Source organism: Anolis sagrei, chromosome 6 (assembly GCF_037176765.1).
Source record: "Anolis sagrei isolate rAnoSag1 chromosome 6, rAnoSag1.mat, whole genome shotgun sequence".
NCBI lineage: Eukaryota > Metazoa > Chordata > Lepidosauria > Squamata > Dactyloidae > Anolis > Anolis sagrei.
In genome coordinates, this window is record NC_090026.1 from 45,065,131 (window position 1) to 45,072,083 (window position 6,953).

A 6,953-nucleotide genomic window follows, 5' to 3' on the forward strand; every position below is an offset into this window, starting at 1 on the left:
CTCCACTACACTCCAGGGCAGAGAGTTCCACTGCTAAACAGCTCTCACAGTCAGGAAGTTCTTCCTAATGTTCAGATGGAATCTCCTTTCTTGTAGTTTGAAGCCATTGTTCTGTGTCCTAGTCTCCAGGGAAGCAGAAAACAAGCTTATTCCCCCCTCCCCGTGACTTCCTCTCACATATTTATACATGGCTATCATATCTCCTCTCAGCCTTCTCTTCTTCAGGCTAAAAATGCCCAGCTCCTTAAGCCGCTCCTCATAGGGCTTGTTCTCCAGACCCTTGATCATTTTAGTTGCCCTCCTCTGGACACATTCCAGCTTGTCAATATCTCTCTTCAATTGTGGTGCCCAGAATTGGACACAATATTCCAGGTGTGGTCTAACCAAGGCAGAATACAGGGGTAGCATTAGTTCCCTGAATCTAGACACTATGCTCATATTGATGCAGGTCAATATGAGTTGCCACGTGACATTGTTGGGTCATGTTTAACTTGCTGTCCACGAGAACTCCAAGATCTTTTTCACATGTACTGCTCTCGAGCCATGTGTCCCCCATTCTGCATTTTCATTTTACAAACTGGAAATGGATAACTAGGGAAACAGTTTAAGTGACTCAACTGAAATGTATACACAGAAATGTGCATACACACCCAAACCCACAGGATATAAATGTGGCGTGATGACAACTTGGTGAGCTGCAACTTTGACTCATTTGCTGGTTGTATGTTTTCCCTAAAACTAAAGCTTCTCGTGTGAAGCTCCTGCTCTGCCGCTTGAGTTTACCCTGCTGTGAAAATGAGAAGGCTGTCAAACTTGTCCGTAAGAGGGTGCTAAAATGCACACATGTTTCTACACTGACCTAACCCAAGTTGTTGACCTCTGAGGCATTGCTAATGTGTTCTCCACCTCAACTGTGGTCCCCAGAGCCTGGCAAACACTTCAGCTGTCAAGTGCAGTGCAAGGGAAGAAATGAGTGTGCTCATAGAGTGCAAACTCCTTTCATTTGTCCTGAAAGCTTAGATTAGCTACATCTTCATCACCAAATGCTTCTCTCCAGCATCCTTTCTACTGAGTGACTGTGTGTGAGATAGAGAGAGGAAGAGAAGAGAGACGTAGAGCAGTTCTACTAGTGGAACCTTTAAGCAGTGGTTCTCAACCTGTGGGTCCCCAGATGTTTTGGCCTTCAACTCCCAGAAATCCTAACAGCTGATAAACTAACTGAGATTTCTGGAAGTTGTAGGTCAAAACACCTGGGGACCCACAGGTTGAGAACCATTGCTTTAAGGCAGTGGTTCTCAACCTTCCTAATGCCGTGACCCCTTAATACAGTTCCGCATGTTGTGGTGACCCCCCAATCATAAAAGTATTTTAGTTGCTACTTCATAACTGTAATTTTGCTACTGTTATGAATTGTAAATATCCAATATGCAGGATGTATTTTCATTCACTGGACCACATTTGGCACAAATACCCCATACGCCCAAATTTAGATACTGCTGAGGTTGGGAGGGATTGATTTTGTCAGTTGCTTGGATTTGTACTTCAATCAAAGAGCATTCTGAACTCTACCAACAATGGAATTAAACCAACTTGGCACATAGAACTTCCATGACCAACAGAAAATGCTGGAAGGGTTTGCTTGGCATCGTCCTTGAGTTTTGGAGTTGTAGTTCACCTACGTCCAGAGAGCACTGTGGACTCAAACAATAATGGATATGGACCAAACTTGGCACAGATACTCAATATGCCCAAACGTAAACACCGGTGGAGTTAGGGAAAAAGAGACCTTGACATTTGGGAGTTGTAGTTGCTGGGATTTATAGTTCACCTACAATCAAAGAGCATTCTGAACTCCACCACCGATAGAATTGGGCTAAACTTCCCACACAAAATCCCCATGACCAACAGAAAATACTGCATTTATGATGGTCTTTAGTGACCCCTCTGACACCCCCTCACGACCCCCCCGGGGGTCCCGACCCCCAGATTGAGAAACACTGATTTAAAGTATGCTTCTGCAATCCAGAATCTCAGCTGATATGTTTCAGTACTCCCTTGTATGGATTATACACCCATCTGCATTCAGAAAACGTTTTTTTGGTTTTGTTATGAGCGATTTGAGAAACTGCAAGTCGCTTCTGGTGTGAGAGAATTGGCTGTCTGCAAGGACGTTGCCCAGGGGACGCCCGGATATTTTGATGGTTTACCATCCTTGTGGGAGGCTTCTCTCATGTCTCTGCAAGGGGAGCTGGAGCTGATAGAGGGAACTCATCCACGCTCTCCCCAGATTCAAACCTGCAACCTGTCGGTCTTCAGTCCTGCTGGTACAAGGGTTTAACCCACTGCACCACCGAGGGTTCCTTTTATTCAGAAAACTAGTATGATGAAAGCTAAACTAAACTATCCATTTCATCACCCATTTACATCTCTGCAGAGCACAGAACATCAGACTGTTGGTTTGAAACTGCACTGTTCCCTCAAAAGGCAGATCAAGGTGTTTCTACTGATCATGTACCTCAGGTTTGACGGGTAGAGTACATATGTTGGAATTAGCACAGGATATTCCCATGTTTGTCTTGTTAAAAGCAGTGAAGCAACAGACAGTAAATGGAAGAAGCAAAAGGGTGCTTCACTTATATTTTTTTCTGTCTTCCTCCTCCAAAAACTTGGTTCATTTGTGGTCTTAGAGGTAGAGAGAAGAACAGCTGAGAGAGAGGATGCAAGAGGAAATCAAGGGGCAGATACATATTTTAGACACATTCCCATATAATTTCTTCCTCGCACGTGGCATACCCATGGGAAACAGAAAAGTTACTGAAGCAGCCTGTGGATCATGCCGTCCACCTGTTAGGAAACCAGCTGACTTGAATCCAAATGTGAGAACTTGATGCAAATAACTGCTTGTCTTCACAGCTCAACGGGAAGGTTAAGGTTGACAAATAGGGACATCATGTTCTCTTCTGTCCAAGGCAAATGGTTACTGGTTAAAAACAAATTCAACAAGCTGGAAAGGGAGGCCTCTGATATTTCTAGAGACCATATCTAACAAGTAGAAATAGAGGAGTAGGGCTGTAAGAAATACTAATTGGATCTGCTATTATGGAGCCTGAAAACAGCAGATTGACAGGTCCACTATTGGTCAGTAGACGTCTCATGGACAGGTATGTAATATTGACCACCCCCAACAAACTTTATTTGTTAAGAGTCAGTCAGAGGAGTAGATGTTCAGCTTGTGCATTTGGGGTAAACCTTGAATTGTTTCATCTAATGGTTTTCGGTGTGGCTCTGATCTGTTTTTTAGGAGCCTCCCAAAATCAGGAGGGCAAATATCTGTTTTTGCTCTGGGGTGCCAAATGATCCCATTTTTATCAGCCCATTTTGGAGGGGGGGGGGCTTCCCAGGCTCCCTTTCCAGTCATTTTAGGAATTTAAGCTGTTTTACTCTAGAGGAGAGGTGCTCAGCTGCAGACAGGCATGCGCTTTAAGGAGGCTGCTTACCTGTTTCCACTCTAGAGAGGCTCTCGGCTGCAGGTGGGGCTGTACACCACACACACACTCTCTTTTTAAAAGGCAAGGAGGCAAGTTCTGACTTTCTTACTCTAGAGAAGGTGCTTGTCTGTGGACAGGTGCATGCACTGGGCCTGCATGCCACACACGCACTTTTTCTTTCAAAGACAAGGAGGCAAGTTCTGGCTTCCTTACTCTAGAGGAGGTGCTTGGCTGCAGGCAGGTGCACGTGCTGGGCTTGCACACCACACACACACACACACACACACACACACTTTCTTTCCGAGGCAAGGAGCCCTAAGTATTCACAAAAGCAGGGGAGAGTCGCCGATTGGCTTCCACTTGCTTTCGTGTCAATCAATTTTTTGTACAGGGCCCCCTTCTAGTTACATGCTCCCAAAGGTGCCGGAGGTGCCCCAGGTACAGAATAAAATTGGATATTTGCACAACTCTAGCAGATATTACAGATTTAATTTGAAGTAGTGACCCTAAGAGAACTTCATTTTGTTGTACCTCAAAGTAGTGGTGGGTTTTTCTTTTCAAGTCCTGCTCTGGAGTTAAATTTACATTTTTCAACGTTCTGGGCAATTTCTGATTTATTTCGTGGTGCCTGAAATGCAAAACTTTAAAATAAATCTGTCTTCAAGGTAGGTAAAGGTAAAAGTTGTCCCCTGACATTAAATCCAGTTGTGTCTGACTCTGGGAATTAGTGCTCATCTCCATTTCTAAGCTGAAGAGCCGGCATTGTCCTTAGACACGCCCAAGGTCATGTGGCTGGCATGACTGCATGGAGTGCCATTACCTTCCTGCCGGAGCGTTACCTATTGATCTACTCACATTAGCATGTTTTCAAACTGCTAGGTTGGCAGAAGCTGGGGCTGACAGCTGAAGCTCACACTGCTCCCCTGATTCGAACCTGCTACCTTTCAGTCAACAAGCTCAGCGGTTTCATCCACTGCACCACTGAGGGCTTCTAGATGCCACAGTGTTTTGCACTTTAATGCAAAAGTAAGTTAGCTTAGGGCAGAGCCCTTTATTCCAATATATGTTTCTATATGTATGGATGGATTTTTAATATATAAAGGAGGGTTCAATCAGGCAATCCCCCCCCCCCCCCCAATAATTGCAATCTGAAATGGTGCAATTGAAAAGAGTTTGACTACTCCAGTCTTTGTTCATTTAGACCAGATGTCTGCCCATCTTCTCATAGCCAACTGGAAGCTCAAGCTCACTCCATACGTGTTATGGTGATGACTCCTTCGGACCTTCTGCATCAGGGAGAGAGAAATGGGAAGGTGCCAACTCACAGTGTGGAAGACTCAATAAGAGGCAGTGCAAATACCTGAGTCTGCTGCTAAGGATCCCATGAAAAAAATTACAGAGCATCTAATACTCCAGTCAAACTGTGGATTTGCTGAAATCTTGCTCAAATTCTCTATCCTATCATCTACCAACAAACCAGATGAGCCAAGAGAGGTTCCTCATCCACCCATGTTCCATTTATTGAACAAACAACACAGTAGAGTGATCAAATTTGATTATCAAAATATTTTTACTTAAATCTCAACATTTTATATATAATATTATATATATATTTATATATATATATAGTACATCAAAAATATACATTGAACCATCAGAGGGTGGAGTGGGGACAACATACTGGCCACGTCCCCTACAGTCTTTTGAGTTTTCTTTCATTTTTTAAAGGATTAAACATTGTTGCACATCACTCCGTTTTAAAAAAAATTACATTGGATGGGTCAGGGTGGGGTAGGGGGGCACATACTACTGAGAACTATGGCCTAGGTGCCCTGCCTACTACCTGGAGTATATAATATGCTATGTTCAAAGGCATTAATGCTTTGGATACAAAGGAAAAGGACTACAGAGGAAAGCATCCACACTGTGTTCCTAAAGCAGCCTCTTGCTATATATTATTATTATTATTATTATTATTATTATTATTATTATTAGCAGAAGGAATGGCTTCAAGGGGTTAAAGTGCCAGGTGTATCAAAACACCAGCGCCCAGAGTAGCAGTGGAGAACAGCCACCTCCAGACCAAGAGTCGGTTGGACAGTCTTATGGCTTCACGCAATGGCAAATGATAAACAAAGCTACTGGGGTTCAAGGTGTGCCCCACATTTCCTGAGCCCAGTACTGTGAGTGTAGCAGTGAAGAAAGGAGAAAAGAGAGACAACCGGAGGGGATATGCTGGAACGATTTCCAGCAGGATGGAAAGGGAAACACAAGCACTGGTTGCCGAGTTGCAATTCTACCATTGCAAAGAAAGAGACACACACTGGTGAATTGCTTTCAGATAAATCAGAACCAGGGAGGTACAGAAATATGTCAGTAGACCAACTGGATTGTGAGCGTAGAATTATACAGAAAGGAAAGCATGAACGCCATTGCGATACCTTTTCAGAAGGACCTAGAGAACTCTTCCTCAGGAAGAGAAAAAGTGTGTGCATGTATATTGTGTGGATATACAATTGGGCGATCTGTGGCCTTCCAGATGTGGTCAGACTCTACTGTTAAGCCTAGTCAGGGATGGTGCAAGTTGTAGCTCTACAACATCTGGAATGCCACAAACTGGTCACCCCTTAAGACAAAGGCCATGGATTTCAGGCTCACACGATATCTTCAGTACCAAATTTAACAAATGTTGAAAGAATTGTTAGATGTCTGCTACTTGACATCATGTTTCTGTGGTCATTTGAGAAGCCTAGTTTTACTGATGACCCATTATAGGAAGTGTACCGTATATTCCGGCATATAAGATGACTGGGTGTATAAGACGACCAACTTTTCCAGTTAAAATATAGAGTTTGGGATATACTCGCCATATAAGACTACCCCTCTTCCAACACACCAAATAAAACGTTAAAAGCATCAGATTTGATTTCAATATGGTAATTTTCCTATTACTGTACCTCTTTCTCTGCCTCTCAGATCTCGCACATGCACACCTACACCGCTTCACTGCAGTCTTCAGGAGCAAGATCTGACAGGCAGAGGAGGAGGTACGGTAATAGGATACAAGGCGGGCCAGACAGGTAAAAGAGTTGTATTTTTCTGGGCCCAGAGCCACTCTATCTCTTTTTTCCATACCCCGGGCACCCCGGACGCCTGCAGCTTGCTCCGCCCTTCACTTACACCTTCCCGGTGAGGCATCCCTTCACCTCACCATAGGGACCGCATTAAGTCCACAAATCCTAAAGAATTGATTTTTTTCTACTGTACTTGTACAGTGACGCCCTTAATGCTTTCATACAGTCGCTGCACATGGCAGGGACGCGGCCACTGCCATTTTTGAGCTTCCCCCACCATATGCAGCAACCACAGATTCTCCAATCTGGATTGGAAGTTTCAGCACCCACTCTATAAGACGACTCCTAGCGTATAAGACTACTTCTGCATATAAGGTGACCCATGCATAAG